This window comes from Echinops telfairi, unplaced genomic scaffold (genome assembly GCF_000313985.2).
Source record: "Echinops telfairi isolate 266 unplaced genomic scaffold, ASM31398v2 ScPeMD7_21;HRSCAF=78, whole genome shotgun sequence".
Classification (NCBI taxonomy): domain Eukaryota; kingdom Metazoa; phylum Chordata; class Mammalia; order Afrosoricida; family Tenrecidae; genus Echinops; species Echinops telfairi.
In genome coordinates, this window is record NW_022103918.1 from 12,705,142 (window position 1) to 12,726,338 (window position 21,197).

The following is a 21,197-nucleotide window of genomic DNA, read 5'->3' on the forward strand; positions in this document are numbered from 1 at the left end:
CCATTGGTCCCGTTGTTTTCTCCTCCAGACTGTTCATCCAGCCTATCTTATCTAGATAGATGTGCAGAGATAATAATATGCACCAAAAAACAAAGCATAGCAAAAGTGACAAAAGAGAACACAACGAAGACAACAAAAAAGAAAAACAATGACCCGTAAAAGAATAAATTAATTTTTTAAAAAAGAAAGAAAAACATTTAAAAATTTTAAAAAGAAAAACCTATAAATAGATCAGGTCTGATTTCTGACCTCTAGGCATGTCCTCCAGTCAAGTCCGATGAAGTGCCACACTCTGGCCCCAGAGTCTAGAAAGAGATTGGGAGTTTTCCATCTTTTTCTATGTTCTGGAAGAGCTTGTGTAGGATTAGTGTCAGTTCTTCCCTGAATGCTTGGTAGAATTCTCCTGTGAAACCATATGACCCGGGGGATAATTTTGTTGGTAATCCCTTGATAACCTTATCTATTTCTTCTATTTCTATGGGTCTGTTGAATTCTGGGCATCTATCTGGGATAGTCTATGGAAGGATTGTGTTTCCAAATATTTGTCCATGTCTTCCAAATTATTGAATTTGTTTGACTATAGGCCTTCATAGTACTGTGTAATTATCCATTTGATTTCATTAGGGTTCATTGTAATGTCCCCTGGTTCATCCCTCATCCTTGCAATTGTCATTTGTTCCTTCCTTTCTTTAGTTAGGTTTGCCAGAGGTCCATCAATTGTTAATTCTTTCAGAGAACCAACTTTTACCGGCATTAATTTTTTCCATCGTTTTCTTGTTTTCCCTCTCCTGTATCTCGGCTCTGATTTTTATTATATCTATCCTCTTGCTATTAGTAGGGTTGTTCTGTTGACTCTGCTCTAAATGGTGTAAGTTTTGTGCCAGCGTATCATCCACAAGTCTCTCTTCTTTTTTCATGTGTGCATTTATTGCTATCAGCCTTCCTCTGATAAATGCCTTTGCTGTATCCCAAAAGTTTTTCTATGTCATCTTTTCATTTTCATTGGTTTCTAGAAACTTCCTGATTTCATCTCTGATATGGGTCAATACCCACTCCTTTTGCAACAGAGAATTGTTCATCCTCCAATTGTTTGCCCTTGTTTTCTTCACTATCCTTCTGTTAATTTCCAGCCTTGTGGCACAGTGACCAGAGAGAAATGTCTGTATAATCTCTATGTGCTTGAATTTACTCAAGTTCAACTTACATCCCAGCATGTGGCTTATTTTTTCACATTTGCCATGTGAACTTGAAAACAATGTAAATTTTTTTTCATGCGGCTGGAAAGCTCTGAAAATATCGAGTCAAGTTTTCCAATTGTGCTGGTTAGACCTTTGGCCTCCTTCTTGAGTTTCTTTCCCAGTGATCTGTCTTTTTGAGAGAGTGATGTATTAAAGTCACCAACTATAATTGTTGAGCCTGTGATTTCTTTTTTCATCTTTTGGAGTAGTTGATATACAAATTTCGCAGGTCTCTCATTAGGCACATATATATTTATTATGCTCACTGGTTCTTGGTCTATTGTTCCCTTGAGCATTATATAGTGCCCCTCCTTGTCTCTTGTTATGGCCTGTATCTTGAGGTCAATTTGATCAGATATTAAGATCGCTACCCCTGCTTTTTTTCCTTTGCCAGTTGCTTGGTATATTTTTCTCCAGCCTTTAATTCTCAACCTGTTTTTGTCTGCAAGCTTGAGATGTGTCTCCTGTAGGCAGCAGATCGATGGGTTATGTTTTCTGAGCCAGTCTGTTAGCCTCTGCCTTTTAATGCCTGAGTTCAGACCATTGATATTCAGTGTTATCACATCCATCTGTGGACTCTGTGATGTCATCTTATACCTTTTGTGTTGGGTGCTTTCCTACCTACCTGTCTTATCCGCTTTTGTGTGTGTAGTTTATGTTTGCCTTCTTTCCACTATTGAGCTGATGCTATCCTGGGGGCTGTTTTCTCTTTGTCGTCCTATAGGTGGAGTTGTTCTATGTGATGGTCTCTTATTTGCTCTTGGTGAGTGTTGATTTTCTGCCCATACAGGATCGGCAAGGATCTTTTGTAGGGCTAGGTTTCTTTTTATGTATTCTTTGAGGTTGTCCTTATCTGGGAAGACTCTTACTTCGCCATCTATCTTAATAGATCATTTTTCCAGATAAAGTATTATTGGGTTGCGTTGTTTTCCTTCAAGTTTGGGAATATGTTACTCCATTCCCTCCTCTTCTTCATTATTTCCGCTGATTGGTCTGAATATACTCGTATTGGGGTACCTTTATATGTGACTGTTTGCTTTTTCCCTAGCTGCTTTTTTATGATCTTTTCCTCATAGTTGTATAATTTGACAATTATGTATCTTGGTGACTTCTTCTTGGGATTCAGTCTGGCTGGTGTTCTTTCAGCCTCCTGAATGGTTGCCGATTTTCATTTATTAAGCTGGGGAATTTTCCTCTAAGAATTCCCTCACTATTTTCGGTGTTGATTTTTGTTGTATCTTGTTCCAATAGTCCAACTATTCTAATATTGTTCCTATTCGTGGCATCAGACATGGCTCTCAAATTTTATTCAGCTTATCTGTCTTATTTGACTGCTTATCCCGTTTGCTGAGGTCTGCTTGGTTATCCTCTAGGTCACTGGTGCAATTCTCTACCTCAAGGCTGTTGGCTAAGTCTGTCAATTTGCCAATGGATTTTGTTATTTCATACCTTAAGTCTTGTATTTCCCTTTGGTGCATTGCCTTTATCTCCTCTATCATTTCATCCTTTTTCTGCATTGCATCCCTCATATCCTGTATTACTCCAAGCAGCATTCTGAAAATTTCTTTTTGTGGCAAGTCAATATCTGCTTCTTATATGCACATCGTTAGGTGCATGACTTCTTCCGGCATTGTCTTCTGTTCCTCCTGCTTTTCGGTTGAAGCTTATGACTGGTTGCTGTTTATGTGTTGTTTTAGAGAATCCTGGAGTCATCTTCCAGAGTCAAAGAGCACTGGGCTATCCCTTGGGGGACTCGTATGAGTGCTTCTATGAACTACCTGCCATTAGCTGTACTGAGGGTTCAGGCTATCGCTATATCTTCTGTAGTTTCACTCTTACCCTAACCGTACAGTATTCCATTATTTTAAATGTGAGTTGGATAGTCCTGTCATGTGATGCTGGTCAGTTTGTTTTGGGCCCACCAGGGCATTCCTTCACTGGCTGATCTCTAAGTAGGCCTCATAGTGCTTGGAGCACCTCGGGTGGCCTGTGGTGTTTTCCTCTGCAACTGGAGTGCCAAGGAGGGTGCACCCTCCTTGGGGTAGAGCTCTGTAGCTAGCAGGGGTTATTACCATGGACGGAACGATCACCTTGGAGGTTCAGTGGATGTTCCCGCAGTAGCTTTGAACTCCACCAGTGGTGGTCAGGTGTTTCCCTGAGTCACTTGTAGGGCCTCAGCATTTAGGCTGGAGATCCCCCCACTGTTTGAAGGGTAGAACACCATGCTACATGGAATATTGAAGAGGACTGGCTTTGATTTCCCCAGCTACATGCAAAGCCAGCAAATGCGGGTGGGAGCTCCCCCAGTTAGGCCTTCAGAGTTTCCCTGGGTGGAGGAGAGTGGCCTGGAGGCTGCTAGTGGCTTGTGAAAGGAAGGAAAGAAAGAAAGAGGAGGAGAAAAGGAGAGAAAGACAAAAACAAAGACTGGTGCAACAATGCCAAGCAAACTAATACCCACTCACACACACACAATTAAAATGCACAGACTAAACAAAATTGAAAACAGTAAAAAAAATTAATAAAATAAAACAACAAAAAAAGGAGAGCTGAATCTTCTGAGACTGTGGAAGGAAAGAGAGAGGAGCTAGAAGAAGAGGAGCAAAGAAGAAAGCATAGAAAGAAATATAAAGAAGAAAAAAGAAAGTGAAGGAGAGGAGATTAAAAAAATAAAGAGATAGCTGAACCCCATCCTTTTCTATGTGCAGTGCTGTCTTAGGGGGCAGCCTGTAGCTCTCCCCACTAGGTGGGCCGAGATGCCCTAGGCAGAGGGTAGGGTTCTGGAAACCAGCAGTGGCATGTGGAAGGAAAGAGAGGGACAGGAGAGAATCATAAAAGCAGAGAGAGAGGAAAAAAGAACAAAGAAAGAAAGAAAAAGAGAAGAGAAAAACTCAACTGTGCTCACGAAGATGGGCTGTGATGGTAAAGAGGGAGGAGAGAGAGAAGGAGGAAATAAAGAATAAAGAGATAGCTGATCCCTGATTGCCTGAATGTGGGGCCTGAGGGGTTTAAACCCTGCCCCACGATGGCTGGTTGGTGTGCCCTTTTAATGCAGGGACCCAGTGGTGCTGGGCGGAACTGCCCTTGTTGGCGAGATCACCTTAGAGGTCCAATGGAGGTTTCCTCAGCAACACAGCACACTGTAGATGGCTGTCACAGCTGCCTCGTGTGTTGTGCAGCACTCTCACAGAGGGCAGGCTGGAGTTCCCCCTGCTATTTGGGTTGATTTGCCCTAGGTGGAGGGTAGTGACCTGGAAGCCAGTAGTGGCGTAGTATAGGAAAGAGAGGGAGAGAAGAAAGAGGGGAAAAGGAAAAAGAAGGGGGAAAATAGAGAAAAAACAACAACACAAACCTGAGCTCGTTGAGACCAACTGTGGTGGGAAAGATAGAAGGGCGAGCAAGTATAAAAAGATGAAATGGGGTGGTAAATAAGGAAATAACTGAGACGATCACCTGTCCATGGGGCTGGAGGAGTTCCACCTCTTCCTCAAGGTAGCGGGGTGGTGTGCTCGCTTGATGTAGGTTTCCACAGTTGCAGGGTGGGATTACTCTCGAAGGCAAGATCGCACCAGCGGCCAGGTGTCAGTTCCCACCATGGTACTGAACGTTGGATTTCACTGGTATACCTGCCTTGTGCTGTATGTAGCACTGCAGCAGGGGCAGGGGGCGGAGTGTTCCCACAGCCCCGTGTAGGGCTGGAGGACAGGCAGAACCTCCCTAGCTGAGTGTAGAATCACTGAGAGGGAAGCTGGGCTTATTGTCCTATCTAGACTGCTGGTGCCCTACTAGATCAGAGGATTTCATTTTTTATTTTTTATTCCCGTACCCACCCTCTCCACCCCACCCCATCCCCGGCCAGCTAGAATAGAATCAAATTAAATTGCCTCCCTCGCTCTCAATTTAATCAAATTAAATTGCCTCCAGCTTCGCGCTCTGTTAGAAGCTTAGACTTGCTTCAGTGGGTCTTTGTTATGCAAAAAGCCTCCAGGCCCTGTAGCTAAGTTCTGGCATTCCTTAGCGTGGGCTTCTTGTGCTGATTTTTGTTAAGGGCCCCTGTCGATGTGCTCCTTGGAGCTAAGCAACAAGACTGGGGTTTGAGTTTTTACCGATCATATATATTTCACTCTTTTTTATACTATGCTTGTGAGGTGCTCTGATTTGGGGGCTGTCATGCTGACTCCAGAGGGGTAGATCCAGCTTATCAGGTTCTTAGAAGGTTGTTTCCTTCTTGGCCAATTGGAACTGAATTTGCCCTCTGGAATCCGACTATCCACCTATTTTCTCCCACATCACGATCTGCCCCAGGTAAAATTCTGATTTTTCTTCTATTATAAATTATGGCTACCCACCACCCACACTCCTCAGGCTATGAGCTCAAGGCAGCTAACCACCAGAGAGCTCTGGCGTGGAGTTCTCCTCATGTCTGGGATTATATCTCCTTCAGGGAATCTGCCTGAGAGATTGCTACTCCTGGCAAAAGGGGGTTGTGACTGTAAATCACACACAAAAAAGGGGTTTCAGGAGAGACCCTAGTACCCTAGTTCTAATTTCAGGGCTCCACCTCCCAGTTTCCTTCACCTTACCTCCCAATGTTCTGGTCTGGGAGCAGGAGCTCCGGACAGGTGAGTCTTAACTAGCCGCCATTTTCTCCACCAATCGAGGTTGTTCCCGACCTAAAACATGATATTTGGAATCGACTCATATGAATGGGAAGTTGGACATTTAATAAGGAAGAGTGAAGAATTGATGCATTTGAATAATGGTGCTGGAGAAGAATATTGAAACTGCAATGGAAAACCAAAACCAAACAAAGTTCTCTCTTGAAAGAAGTATAGCAAGAGGCTCCTGGGAGGCAAGGCTAGGGAGTCATGATCTCAGTCTTTGAACCTGCAATCAAGAGAGACCAGTCCCTGGAAAAGGACCTCATGCTTGGTAAAGTCGAGAGGTAGTGAACCTTACGACGACCTTTGACATGATATATTGACACATGTGGCTGCACCGATGGGAGGATGGGACAGAACCAGGCGGTGATTTGTATACTGGGTCACTATGAATCAGAACCGACGAGATGGCACTTAACAACAACAAATCACTGTTGAAATGTTTGCTGTTGTTATCTGAACATTATTCTCAAGAATATATTTGATTAAGTGTGATACTATTTGATTTTAAGCACCCATAAACCTAGGAATAGGAAAAACGTTTTCTTAACTTGAAGTATTGATGATACTTTGCTGATGGAAAAATAACAGAAACATTATTAGTGATAGTTTAAACTGTAAAAACATTTTGTGTTTATTTGACAAAAATTTCAGAAGCAGAGAGTCTCAGAGCTAGGTCAGTGAGACCCAAAATACAATCTAGGACCAATGCTCACTCTCACTTTGTGCGCCGACAAAGCTTAGCTGTTACCTTTTTATTCCCCCACAGGTGAGTTCTAATTAAAAGGGTTGCCTGGGCTTTCTGATGCTGGCAGGAAAGAGAGTGCCCAAGAAGTCTCCACTTGCGCACACATTTCCATCTACCCCTTTAAAGTATGCATATTGTTCCTCCCTGAAGAAGCCTGCAGATTTCTCTTTGCAGAACTAAGTAGCTCACTTTTTAGACTCTAGCGTTGGAGGTTTAGCCCACTAGCAGTGGTTGTTTTTGTGACAAAGGCAACCTACCACAGGCCAACTGAAAATGACACACCGTGAGACACTGAGAAAAGCCGATCACTATCACCAAGCCAAAACCAAACTCACCACCATCGAGTTGATGCCAACTCAACGTGACCCTATAGGACAGAGTAGAACTGCCCTTGTGTTTCTGAGACTGTAGCTCTTTAGGAGAGTAGAAAGCCCCATCTGACTCCCAAGAAGTGGCTAGTGGTTGTGAACTGATGGTCTTGCAGATTGCAGCCCAATGCATAATCACGATGCCACCAGGACTCTTTGATCACTACCACAACTGTTCTTTAATATTTTAAGGAAAGCCCGAGCTAATGGCCATGAAACAAGAAAAACCAAATCACTCAAGTGAAAATATTACTTCAAATCAAATAAAATGTAAAATGCCATTCCATAATTGCATTACCAACACTTCAGCTGCTCAGTAGCTACCTGTGGTTAGTGTCGATAATATTAGACAGTACAGACAGACCATACAAGTATAATATTTCCATCATCATATCTGAGAGCTCTATTTGACAGTATTACAGTTAGAGAAAATGTGTACCATCATTAAGTTCACAATTGTACTATTAACAATACTCTATCCTACCGAGATAGATATGTACCTAAAGATATAATGCAGTTAATTGTGGAATTGTTAGCAGCATTGTAAGATAGGTAGGACATAGCTGTCATTCAGCAGAGCAAGCATTCTAACACTCTAACCTAAGGAGCCCGAGCGACTTCACAGTTATATGTTCAACTGCTAACTGGAAGGCTGGACACAGGAGAAAGACCTGGAGATCCGCTACCATGAAGATCACAGCTAAGAAAGCACTACGGGGCAGTTCGACTCAGTCATGTGGGCCCACTGTGTGTTCAAATTAAGAACAACACAATAACATTATGTAGCTATTCAGAAAACTGAGAAAGGCTTCTATATTCTTATTAGGGATGACATATTTGCTCACATGTCATTGGGTGAATTTTGCAAGTCTAGAATCACATGGAGCGCATGCTCCCTCTTTTCTTTCAAATCGCATATATGTAATGTGTCATAAATTATAGCTTATGCTCAATGTGAAATATGGTGTGTGGCAGGACTTGGACTAGGAAGAGGCCAGTCTGATAGCTAGAGCCTTCAATGTAAGACACTCACTCTTGGTGCCCCTTAAATTTTACTGGTATGATTGTATGTTTAATATGAAGGGGAAAAATATCTGTAAAGAATCATACATGAGTGAATGAGTACTTTCATTTTTTCCCCGTCACTTCAATAGTATTTGATTTTTTAAGGAAGGATGTACTCAAAGTCAGTCATTTAAGGGACAGTGGAAAGAATGTCGGCAGTGATGGCTCTGTGTGAACACACCGGCTCCTTGTGATGCAGTCAAATTTCATATTTGCACCAGATTTAATATGTGCCATACCACATACTGTATAGGGACTTTTAAAATGCTCTGATCCTTTGAACAGAGGATGTACTGCCAACCCTCTTATTTCATATTCAGAATAACATTCATGACTATTAGTACTTTTTCATGTTAAAGTCTCAGTGCTTATTAGAAATAGCTCTCTCAGATCATAACTTCTGATTAATAATCATGTAAATCAATTGAGCAAAATGTATCTATTCTGCATAGACATAGAAAATGATCAGTCATTGTCCAAATAATTACAAGAGCCCAGGTCACTGGTCTTTGTACAGAAGCTGATGATAATCAGTGTTTCTGCCGGTGTGCGTGACCTCAGTCTTTTTCATGCAAAGTCTATTTGTATCTTCTTCCGATCAATGTCCATACGTCCTTTGTGGTTGCATGTCCACTCTGTGTGTGAGCTCTCCATGGCTGTTTTAAGCGAGACTAATCATCTCTTTTCAGGACAGCATCATTATTGTACCCGGTTACCTTGAGTAATTAAAGCCAGCAATCTGTGCAGCTTTATTTCAGTATGTGCACTTTTCACAAAGAAGCCTGTACTTTAAGATAAACAATAGGAGGGTGCCCTGTGTTTTATACTGATAATAAATTGACACCATCCTCTTACTATTTATATATTATCTCCATGTGATGGGAAATATTTCCATTGTGTTTTGGTGTTTTTCAAAGACAGAGCTAATAATTTCCCTTTCTGTTTCAAAGTCTTAGAAGAAGCCTATAGAACATCCAACCCATAATCCCACCCTGCAGATTCACTATTATAAATTAATGAATGACTAAAGTAACTAAGAAGGCGCATTGAAAATGCAGACTCTCTGGGAGCTTCTTTGTCTTGTTTCTGCCAAGTATCATTTGAGAAGACCCATGCAGTGTCCCTGAGTTCTTCACTGTGATGGCCACACATCACAATGGTCAGTTTATGAAAGAGTGAACCCTTTATCTGGTCAGCCAGCTGTTTTGCCAAACAATGAATTGAATAATTTTTCCTAATGACCAAATTTGGCCGCATGAACATACCGATAATTGCTAGGAAATTAAAGTTTGGATGATGTCAAATTATAATTTTAACCAAAGTTCAATTCTGGTGGAGTGTTGAATATGTCTTCTGAGTGTAAACAAAATGAATTAACATTTTAATAGTAAGTGAGCCGGCTCACGTCTTTGGATGCCTGTTGATGTATACATTTTATGGGCATCCTAGGGGTTGAGGGAAAGCGAAACCCCTAAGGAAAAGAAACTGACCATTTTCACTGGAGTGACTCATTCGATTTCAATCTTGTGGCTATTTTTGGCTGGATATAATTGCATGAAAAGTAGCATTGATTTAGTTACCAACATTTACTGCGGCCATGGGAAACTTAAATCTCTGAAGGTCTTTCAGCCGCCCATTACTCACTTCCAGGATCAGAGTCCCAGGGAAGTGGCTTACTGATGAGTTAAATGCGTAACTCTCAACCTCAGTGGACTTGCCTGAACACCTGGCTGCCATCCAGGTGCTTCTGACGCAAAGTGATGCTAGAGGACAGGGAAGAAATGTCACATGGGATTTCCGAAACTGTCAACCTTTATGGACGCAGACAGCGGCATCTCTCTCCTGCACAGCAACCGGCGGGTTCGAATTGCCAACCTTGTGGCTAGTGGGCCCCGTGCTTCATCTGCAACACCAACAGGGCTCCATCTTTCCTTGCCTACACATTTAAAATTCAAAAATTAAGAAATATAAAATGATAAGATTCTGTCAAAATGTTTGCTCCTAGTGCCATTCTATATATGATTAGTTTGAAATTTTCTACCTCATTGCCATATTTCTGTCACTATTACAAATTAGCTATTCATTATTACCATATTTACCACCTATTGGTAGATATAAAGTCTTATTTTCAAGGGGTAGAAACCCAATGTCACGGTAGCTTAACAAGAACACAAAAAATGTAATGGCTTGCATATCTGGGCGTGTCAGGGAGCAAGGTTTTCAATAAAGTTTCAGGTATTTATCTCTCGCCTTCGAAACTCTCCTTGTGCTGGCTTCCTTTCTGGGCATTCTTCCATGTGTGACATTAAAACAGTCCCCATTAGCTTTATATCCTAGAAATTTGGTGATCTGATTGTTGGGGGGAAAAATGTTCCTCTTTCCTGAAAATCCAGAAGCGCTGGGTGACTCTCCTTGGCCCTGGTTGACCCATATAACCAAATCTACACCAACCCCTGTAGCCAGAAGCACCTGTATTCTCATTGGCCAGGCCTGGAGCATGAGGCCCATCCTTGAAGTCAGCTAACAGTCAGTTTGTGTGAAACTCAGAGTGGAGGAGTGTTTCTCAAAGAGGCATCGGGGTATGACTATATTTCAAGAGAAGGGACACTGTGTGACTAACCCACCAGATGCACATGGTGCTATTTTTATCTTCTAGTGTTCCTCCTGTTATTCCAGGTCAGTGTTGTATATTGATTTTATGGCATTAACTTAATATTTTCCATTGTATAGTCCCATACAGGCAGTAAAGAAGTATTTTAAAAATAAATACAGAAAGAAATCATGCTATGCAAATTTCCGTTATTACAATTTTAAATATTTTCAACCTCTTCACCTCTGTATTATCTCATTTATAATTCAACAATATGAGAGCTCTGTAAACACTTTGCGAGGTTGTAAAATTTGACACCTAGTAGATTTTCTACTCATTCTCAAATTATTTTTCTTGTTGTTGTTTTGGTTTTAGTAGTTTTCTTCTCTCTCTTTTTTTTTCACTCATTTTATTGGGGCTCATACAACTCTTATCAAAATCCATATATAAATACATGTGTCAAGCACATTTGTATATTTGTTGCCATCATTATTCTCAAAACATTTGCTTTCTACTTGAGCCCTTGGTATCAGCTACTCATTTTCCCCTCCCTCCACAGCCCCACCCCCCCAGACCCTTGATAATTTATAAATTATTATTTTGTCATGTCTTACACTGTATGATGTCTCCCTTCACCCACTTTCTGTTGTCTGTCCCCCAGGAAGGGGATTATATGTAGATCCTTGTAATCGGTTGCCCCTTTCTACCCCAGCTTTCCCTTACCCTCGTGGTACCACATATCTCATTATTGGTCCTGAGTGATCATCTGTCCTGGATTTCTTGTACTTCCAGTTCCTATCTGTACCAGAGTACATCCTCTGGTCTAGCCGGATTTGTAGGGTAGAATTGGGATCATGATAGTGGGGGGGAGGAAGCTTTAAAGAACCAGAGGAAAGTTGTATGTTTCATCGTTGCTACACTGCACCCTGACTGGCTCATCTCCTCCCTGCAACCCTTCTGTAAGGGGATGCCCAGTTGCCTACAGATGCGCTTTGGGTCCCCACTCCATACCCCCCCTCATTTACAATGATATGATTTTTTGTTCTTTGATGTCTGATACCTGATCGCATTGACACCTCGTAATCACACAGGCTGGTGTGCTTCTTCCATGTGGGCTTTGTTGCTTCTCAGCTAGATGACCGCTTGTTTATCTTCAAACCTTTAAGACCCCAGACACTATATCTTTTGATATCCAGACACTATAAGCTTTCTTTATCACATTTGCTTATGCACCTGCTTTGTCTTCAGCAATCGTGTCAGGAAAGTGAGCATCATGGAATGACAGTTTAATAGTACAAAGTGTTCTTGCATGCAGGGAGTACTTGAGTAGAGACCCAATGTGCATCTGCTACCTTAATACTAAACCTATAAATATATGCACATAGATCTATTTCCCCATTGTCTTATATAAATATATTTACATATGTACATGCCTGTATTTAGACCTCTCTATATGCCCTTCACCTCCTAGTTCTTTCCTCTATTTCCTTTTACTTTCCTCTTGTCCCACTATCATGCTCAGCCTTCATTTGGTTTTCAGTAATTCCTCTCAGTTACATTGCCCTTGATCAAGCCCTACCAGGCCTCCTACAACCTCCTCACCATCAATTTTGGATCACTTGTTGTTCCCTTGTCCCTGGGTTTGTTAACACCACTTCCTTTTCCCTGCTTCCCCCTCTCCCATGGCCCCCGGGAACCAGATTGTTTATCCTGCCTATCTTATCTAGATAGACCTGCAGAAATAGTAACATACACAGAAAATAAGACAGAACAAAACAAAGCAACAAAAGGAAACACAACAACAACAAGCAAATAATGACCAAGAAAAAAGCCTATAAATAGTTCAAAGTCTGATTGTTGACTTTTAGGAGTGTTGTCTGGTCAAATCTGATGGGGTGTTATGCCCTGACCCCAAAGTCTATTTTTGGTATTTCCTCAGAACTTCCTGGCTCTGCTCCCCTTGCACTCTTCTTAGAAAAATGTACTTCTCACACTTGATATTGTATTCCTTTCAAGAAACACCCCTATGGTATCCTCATCCAGCAACTAAAACAAAACAAGACAAACAGAAAACCCCAATTGCTATTGAGTTAATACCACCCCATCGTGACCCTATTGGACAGATTAGAACTGCTCCCAAGGGTTTCAGAGGCTGTAGGTCTTTACAGAGGAGATCATCTCATCTTCTCCATGTAGCAGCTCATGGCCTCAACTACTGACCTTGCAGTTCGCAGCCCAATTCATAGCCCACCAAGACTCCTTCATACAGTACACAGTTACTTCCAGTAGAATGTTTACATTAGTATCAACAAAAGAGCCTTACTGAAGATCCAAGATACACTCGCCTTCAAAAAAATAAGTAAACAAACAAAAACGCTGTTACTGTCTGATGGACAGACCCTGTGGAGCAGAACAGGACCGTTTCTTGGGTTTTCCGGACTGTAGCTCTTTACCAGAGCAGCCAGCCTTAACCTTTCCCCCGGGAACAGGTGGTGGATTTGAAGCAACCCCTTGTGGTCAGCAGCCCACTGCTTAGCCCCCTTCACCAATAGATACACATTAATTAGCAGCCAGATATTAAAATCCGGAAGTTTTTAAAAACTAAATGTTGAGGTACTTTTGAATAACTGTCTTTAACAGTATTTGAAACGGTGGCTAACACAAACAGATGCAGTACTCAGATCAGAGCCATCGCTCCACTCTCTGCAGCATTAACATGTTATGTGATTTGCTCATCTTTGTGACTCACCTAAAATATTTGTATTGTAAGGCAATAAGGTCTTTAGAGGACCATTTACTTAAATGAGTTTCCTAGAGCAAAATCGGTGGCTTTTGAAGTAAGTAGAATTTTTTCAGCTGCAAATAAGAATCAGTTGGAATCTTAATGTGATTCCTAGAGCCAGATAACTTCAACATTCCAAATAGTTGTATGTTGTAACTAAACTCCATTGGTAATTTTGTGACATCATAGGGTAAGCATTGGACTGCTAACCACAAGGTCAGGGGTTCAAACCCACCAAATCCACCAGTCACTCCCCAGGAGAAGGTTGAGGGTCCGATACAAATATATAGCCTAGGAAACCCTGTACTGGATTGCTTGGAGTCAACATGTATTTGATGGCAGTGGGTTCGGGGGTTAGGGAAAACCTATAGTCCACTGGGGGACCAACTCGACATGTTAGTTGGCATACAGAACAAATAATACAATCTCCCTCCCTCCCTTCCTTTCTTTTTAAGGAGCATGACACATATTTCTCCTGTCAGTTAACCAAGTTCTGAATAGGTGAACTTGTACTTTTCAGGGTGAATTATGTAAATGCATTCAATAAATCAATGGTTCAATTTTGAAATATTTATAATGCTGGATAAAAGCCAGGGACCTCCTTCCTTTTCATGAAACTATAAAGCTTTTAAGGAAGCAATATTAGCAACTATGAGCTCTCTCTCTTTCTCCATAAATACACACACATCCTGATCTACTCAAAATGAAAAGACTACTTAGAAGCTTCTAATGGGTGAAAACAGCAGAAGTGTTCAGCTTCATTATATGAGTGGAAATTTAGAGGAACTAGCCCCAGCCCTACCTCCCTCTCCTGAAGAAAGGGGAGGAGATTGGTTCTAGAATGACTAAACTACCATTGGAATACTGTGGCTCTGGGACCATAAACTCATATGGCCTGCTAACGCTAGGTAGGGGTGGCTCCTTGCCATGTTCCTGCCAACCTTGGATCCATGCGGCTCTGCACCCACCAGCCTGTGATCGCCCTGATTCTGCTTCCCCTTTCTGTACCGCTACGTGGGTTTGAAGAGGGTCCTGGAAGGCTTTCTTGGTGTCACTGGTTGTGTTTCTCTAGACAACAAATGCCCTCAGAGCAAACCCAAGAGCTGTGGGTAGCAGGGCACCTGTCTTCAGTTCTTATCTTTGGAGGGATTTCTCTGGAAGCCGCATATCCTGTGTGGTAGGTTGATAGTCAGGAAGATGGATCGGGATACTGGGGCATAAGAAAGGGCAAACTGTCCCATTACAGAGTAGGAAGGTAGGATCTTTTTCTGGTGGGAGATAGCCCAGAGTGTGACCTAGCGATCCATGCCCAGTAAAAAAGCAGAGAGATAAAAAGTGGTGTTTATGAACTTGGATTCTGCAGGTGACCTGCGATGCAATGGTGGTTTTACCACTCACTAGCTGTGTGATTAAGGCCAACAACCTTGTAAAGTGGAGATAATAAAAGTACCACTCTTCGAGGGATATTGTAAGTGTCTTGCATTAATTAAATATTTAATGAAAAACCAATCTCACTGCCATTAATCAATTCTGACGCATGGCAACCCTAGAGGGCGACCCTCGCTAGGACTGCTCCTGTGGGTTTCTAAGACTGTGACTATGGGAGTAAAAAGCCTTCTCTTTCTCCCAAGGAGTAGCTGGTGGTTTCAAACTGCCGAGCTTCTGGTTAGCAGCCCAGCACATAACCACAACACCAATATAGAGTAAGAAACACCAAAAACAGTGGCCCAGAGGACTGAGAATAGTGCTGGGGAAACTGACTGGCAGTGTGAGTCTGGGCCTGGGTCCAGAGCCACACTAGGCAGTCCATTAGCTAGGAGACCATCATTCTAAAACTGGAGCATATGGCGGCGGCAAGGCAAAACAGCACCCAAACAACACCAGGGGTCCTTGAGCACAGACAAATAAATAAACAAACAAACCCTCTGGTTTCAGAAGTATACCCCTAAATCATCTTCTCTGTTTCCTTTTGCCTAGGCAGAACTATATTTAAAAATCTCAAAAGATATGATATGATTTAAACTTCAGGTGTCTTTAGAGAAATAACATCCACAGCCTCACTTGGCAAAGTATGTCAGCAGCTTACAATCTTGACCTTGAAAAGGTGAAATTGACTGGGAATACACAGACTGTTTCCAAGCGGTAATGATCTTCTGTCTCTAGTGGTCTATCTCATCTTCTTTGTGAGGAGTTTATTTTCTTTACCCAGCTTCCAGATGTCAGAAGTTGAATCGTTAATGAGAAAAAAATGTATGATAATGTGAGAACTTAGAGTTCAACAGTAAACATCATATGTAAAACATTCAGATTTGAAACTGTGTGTGTAAATTTAAGTTCCAATCATCTCACCACAGGTAAGATTGAAGTGGCATAAAGACTATCTCTACTCCCCCTCTCTCTTGTCCCTTGGGTTCATGGTCCTCCGTTGGCTGCATGTTAGAACGATTTAGGAAGGTACATTTTTAAAAAATCTGATGGCTGGACCTCAATCGCATAGATTCTGAACGAAACCACATCAGAGATAAGTCCTTGGCTTACTCTTTAAAGCACCAGATAATTCTAGTACATCAGGGTATGAGTTACCCTGCCCTCATATATACAGGGGCACGAAATACTTTTTCTCTTTCTTTTGCCCTTTAGCTTCACCGCCTACTCATTTTAAAAAAGATTATGATAGAGACATAATCGCTTTAATTAAGAACAGTTAAATGAGTGCATAATGGTTCTCTGTACGTGTGTCTGAGTGATTTAGAGACAAATGATACAGTCACTACGACATTTGCTGTGAAATGTTCACACACACTGTATTTGAGAAATTATTATTGAAATTGTGTTCCCCAGCTAATGAATTTTTTCTTTTTTTTCTTTTTGGCTATAACTCTAAGCAGATAAGACATTCTTGAAAAGTAATTAATGATCACATTCACCTTCTCTAGAGCAGTGGTTTCTCAACCTTCCTAATGCCACGACCCTTTAATACAGTTCCTCAACCATAAAATTATTTTCGTTGCTACTTCATCACTATAATTTTGCTACTGTTATGAATCAGGCAGCCCCTGTGAAAGGGTCGCAACCCACAGGTTGAGAACTGCTGCTCTATAGAATTGCCTTCTGTTTCTGTGATGGCACCAACAGCTTCCAAGGCACTCAGGCTTGATCCTGGTCTATCCACCGTGATGCTTTGTGCTACACAAAAATGAGTCCATCTTCTTCCAAGCTTTTAAATAAAAATTGTCCATTTAGACATGGAGTTTGGGGTAATCAATGCTTCTTCCTGCACCACAGTGATTTTCATCTATGGTACTTCCTCTGAACTTTTACCTCTGCCATTTCTAGAGCTGTCTTGATTCCTGCCTATCCATCCCACCCACTGAAACATCATTGAATGAATATTCACCATGCATTTACTAAGTGACAGGCACTATTAAAGGCTAGGACCTTGGGCAGGGAGCAAGACAGGCAGGGCCAATATTCTCATGGAGATTACATTTCAGAAGGGAAGATGGAGAACAATGCACTAGAAGACAAATACAGGTAGCAACAGAGAATGTACTATGGACTGAGGGGACAAGAAAACCAGCACTCCCGCTTTGGTGTGTGGTCAAGGAAGTCCACTCAGAAGGTGACCTTTTCTGTGGAGACCTGAATCACAACCATGTAAGGGTCAGAGGAAACAGCATCCCAGGAAGAAGGAACTAGCACAGGGTTTTAAGGCCTGTCTAAACAAAGCATGTGTGAAAAACAACAAAACACACATTGTGCTGGCAGTGCAGTGAGCAAGGGGGAAAACACGGAATGAAAGCAAAAAAAGTAAGCAGCACTCTGACGGTCCGTTGAACCCTCTTCTTTGTCTTTCCTTGATGAACCCTGGTGTCCCTGATTCTTCAGAGCTCAGCTAGAGTATAACTCACAGCTCTGTCCCAATTCCCGATAACTAGGTCTATTCTGCCATGTACTAACCTAAGGCTGACTCTCTACACAAATCAACCCCCGTAATCACCTCTAAGGTTTTCACAACTCTCTCAAGGCTGGTGTTTTGGGCTTGCCTACATATTTTACTCTGTAATTCTGTTTGGGAAAATGGAATATTCTCTTAATTAATTTTTGTTCTTGGAATCTTTGTCTATGACAACATAGGAAACATGATCTACAAAATTATACTATACTGAAATCTGTACTTTGATCAAGAGGAAGCTGTGTGAACAGAATAAGGGAATACTGCATGGTTTAAAATCAGGAAAGGGATGTGTCAGGGTGGTATCCTCTCACCACACTTATTCAATCTGTTTGATAAGCATAATCAGATAAGTTGGATTATATGAAGAAAAATGTGGTAGCAGCATTGAAGGAAAGCGTATTAACAACTTTCGATATACAGATGAAAAAACCTTGCTTTCTGAAAGTGAGGATGAATTGAAGTACTTGCTAATGATAATCAAGGATGGCAACCTTCAATATGGATTATAACTCAAAATAAAGAAAACAAAGGTCTTCACAACTGGACAAATAGGTAACATCATAAGGAAGAAAAGATTGAAATTGTCAAGGATTTTGTCTTGCTTGGGTCTACAATCACTACTCATGGAAGCAAGAATCAAGATGTATTCTTGATTCTTATATTGAAACTAGGTATTGCATTGGGTAAATCTGCTGTAAAAGACCTTTAAAGCATTGAAAAACAAAGGTGTTCCTTTGAAGACTACGGTGCACCAGAACTAAGCTATGGTATGTTCAATCACCTCGTGTGCATGTGCAAGTTGAACATTGAATAGGAAGACCAAAAGAAGAATTAATGTTTTTGAATTATGATGCTTGTGAAGAATTTTGAAAGTACCATGAGCTGCCAGAAAAACAAACAAATGTCTTTGAAAGAGGACCACCAGACTGCTGCTACCTTAGAAGAGAGGATGGCAAGACCTTATCCACGTACTTCGGACATGTTATCAGGAGAGACCAGTCCCTGGAAAAGGACATCATTCTTGGTAAGTAGAGGGCAGTGAAAAAGGGGAAGCCCCTCAACAAGATGGATCGACACAATGGCTGCTATAATTAGCTCAAACATAAGAATTTTGAGGATGGCACAGAACCAGGCAGTGTTTTTTTCTGTTGTACGTAGGTTGGATATGAATCTGAACAGAAGTGACGGCACCTACAAATAACAGTATGTGCAAGTAAAGTCCTTTACCCTAGATAGGAGGGGGTGCCTCCCCATAAAGAAAAAGAAGAAGAAGAAGAAAAGGAAAAAGCTCCACTTGGCATAGCTTTCATAGTATGCATTTTTCCCACCTGACCTCGCCCATGTGATTTCTTTTTGTTTCCATGAATGAAGAGGGACATGAAAGGATAACAATTTGATGTCATAGGAGAGCTGAAGAGAAAAAATAAGGGAGGTGTGGTCCGCCACCCAAACAGATGAGTTTTTAAAAGGTTTTGAAGTATGGAATAGCATATTTGACAAAAGTATTAAGTACTTTGAAGGTGGTAAGGTTATTTTGTACAAAAATGTAAATACATAGCTTTGAATAAAAATTCCATATGGGGGGGTACACCCTCATATTGATGAGAGACACAGTTATTTGGAGTTTCTGTGATCCATAGTTAATACAATCTCTTTTTGTGTATGTATATATTGGAACACTTTTCTGTAATCTCTCTGGTATGTTGTCACTAAGTGCTTGAAGAGCGGCTCCCGAAGAGCTCATTTCACCTGTGTTAGGGTCCAGCTATTATCAAGCACTTCTTTTCCCTGAGTCAGAGCCCCATGTTGTTCATCTTTTGTGATGATGGAGCACAAGTCTAAATCCTCTGTTATGTGATGTGAGAACAGTCATGAAGCCTCCTTCATCTCCCTTGTGAGCACAACGTCACCTCTGAGCACAACGTCTCTTCCTGGTCAACAGAGCTTCAGGTCCCTTCATGAGTCTTGTCAGTTTCCTCTGTCTGAATGCTCTTCCAGTTTATCTTAAAAGTGTCATCTGCAGAACGACATGCATACACTATGATTGACATGTTAGCAGAGTGTGTTCTGAGTACACTCCCGCCTCCCTCATCCTAGATCCAAACACCACAGATGTTGTGTGTTGCAACACACTCAGGAATCCTAAGATTTTTTTATAGTACCTCAGAGAGCCGAGCAATCCTCTATCTTTATCCTTTCTCCCTGGGTTATAAACTTGTCTTTCTCTCCTTGTTGCTTTGCTTTGTTTTCAAGAACAACTTATAACAAGCTCCAGGTGCAAGCTCTCTGGTTTCTCTCTCAAATTATCTTCAACAGAATAGTGTTTCTGTGTGAACTAGATGTCGCATATAAAAAACTGTTTCCAAAGTCAAATAAATGTAGTATAGAATATGTTTATTTTTTTTAAGTTAAATTCTCTTTTCTGTAGCATGCTCGAAGTGTGTAACTTGTGAATTTCTAGGATAGGGATGGAATGTGGTTTGCAGAATTTTCAGAAAGTATCTCATTTTCTCTCTCTCTTCATGGAATATACTTTGGGGTATTCTGGTACACTGTATGTATCTAAGTAAAGTTTTTCTCTAAGTTATCATAAACTTTAATATGATGTATTGTTTTTCCCCAAGAAATCTTTCATTTTTCTTTAACCAACAAAATTCCATAGAATTAGGTGTAGCTTAACAGTTTCCAGAAAGCTATCTGTTGAAATTTTACTCAAAAATATTAACTCTTTATAGTGTTGGTCAATAAATGTTGACAGTGGCATTCAAATTTCAAATGAACTTATTTTTGCTTGGAACACCTAATGTGCTCATTTTCGACTCTTATTTCCATCTCACTTTCTGTTGGCCTTGAGTTTAAATTTTATATGTATATCCTACTTTTCATACTGGTCACATAAGCTTTATGAGCTCTTTCCAATATCTTGCCTATCATCTTATATATTAACCCAGCTTAAATTTGTTTTGCTCATGCCATTTTTACTCTACCCTGCTCATGTTTTGGTGGGAAAGCCTGGTGATAGCCCCAGTATCGGGACTCAACACAAAATGTATTATTTAACAAGCGTTCATTGAAAATCTAATGGGTTCTCAGAGTGACATTGTGTACAAGAGTTACAAGGTGAATAAGATTTGGTCCCTCTTCCAAGAAAGCTCAGAGTCCTATGAAAGTATCACAATGCATATATCTTAGACATCTCATTTTAACATTAAACTATTATATATATACTTACAAAACTGTCAGCACTGGGTCAAGGTCTTTCCTTTGATTGTTAATGGAAATGTTGCATGATCTCACTGAAAGACTGAACACATCATCTATGATGTCTACTTTTGTTTGCTGACAATGGTCTAAGAACAACAATGCTGTAGAAGTATATAATATTGGCATTATCCAGATTTCCATGATTTCGCCCCTCAGGCTTTATTTTACCATCTTATTTTTATTTTCTTTACAAAGAATTCAAATGAGTTCCCCAAACACAAAAATCTTATTTCATTTCACATTCAATGTTTCTCTAACTGTATAATATTTCATTAAAGTGTGTCTTTTAAAACATCAAGTGTCAGGCCTTGAGGACGATGACCCCAATTAGAGCAGCCAGTCCACAGAGAGGACCACTATGAGACATGATGCCCCCCACTGACCCATGGCCCTGCGGGGGACAACACCAGAGACACAGTGTGGGAATTGCACCCGATTTGATCCCGCCACACTGAGGCAAAGCACTGGGGGAGTGCAGCGGAACAGCAGGGGAGGGGAGCAGCAAGATCCCCAGGGAATGATGAGG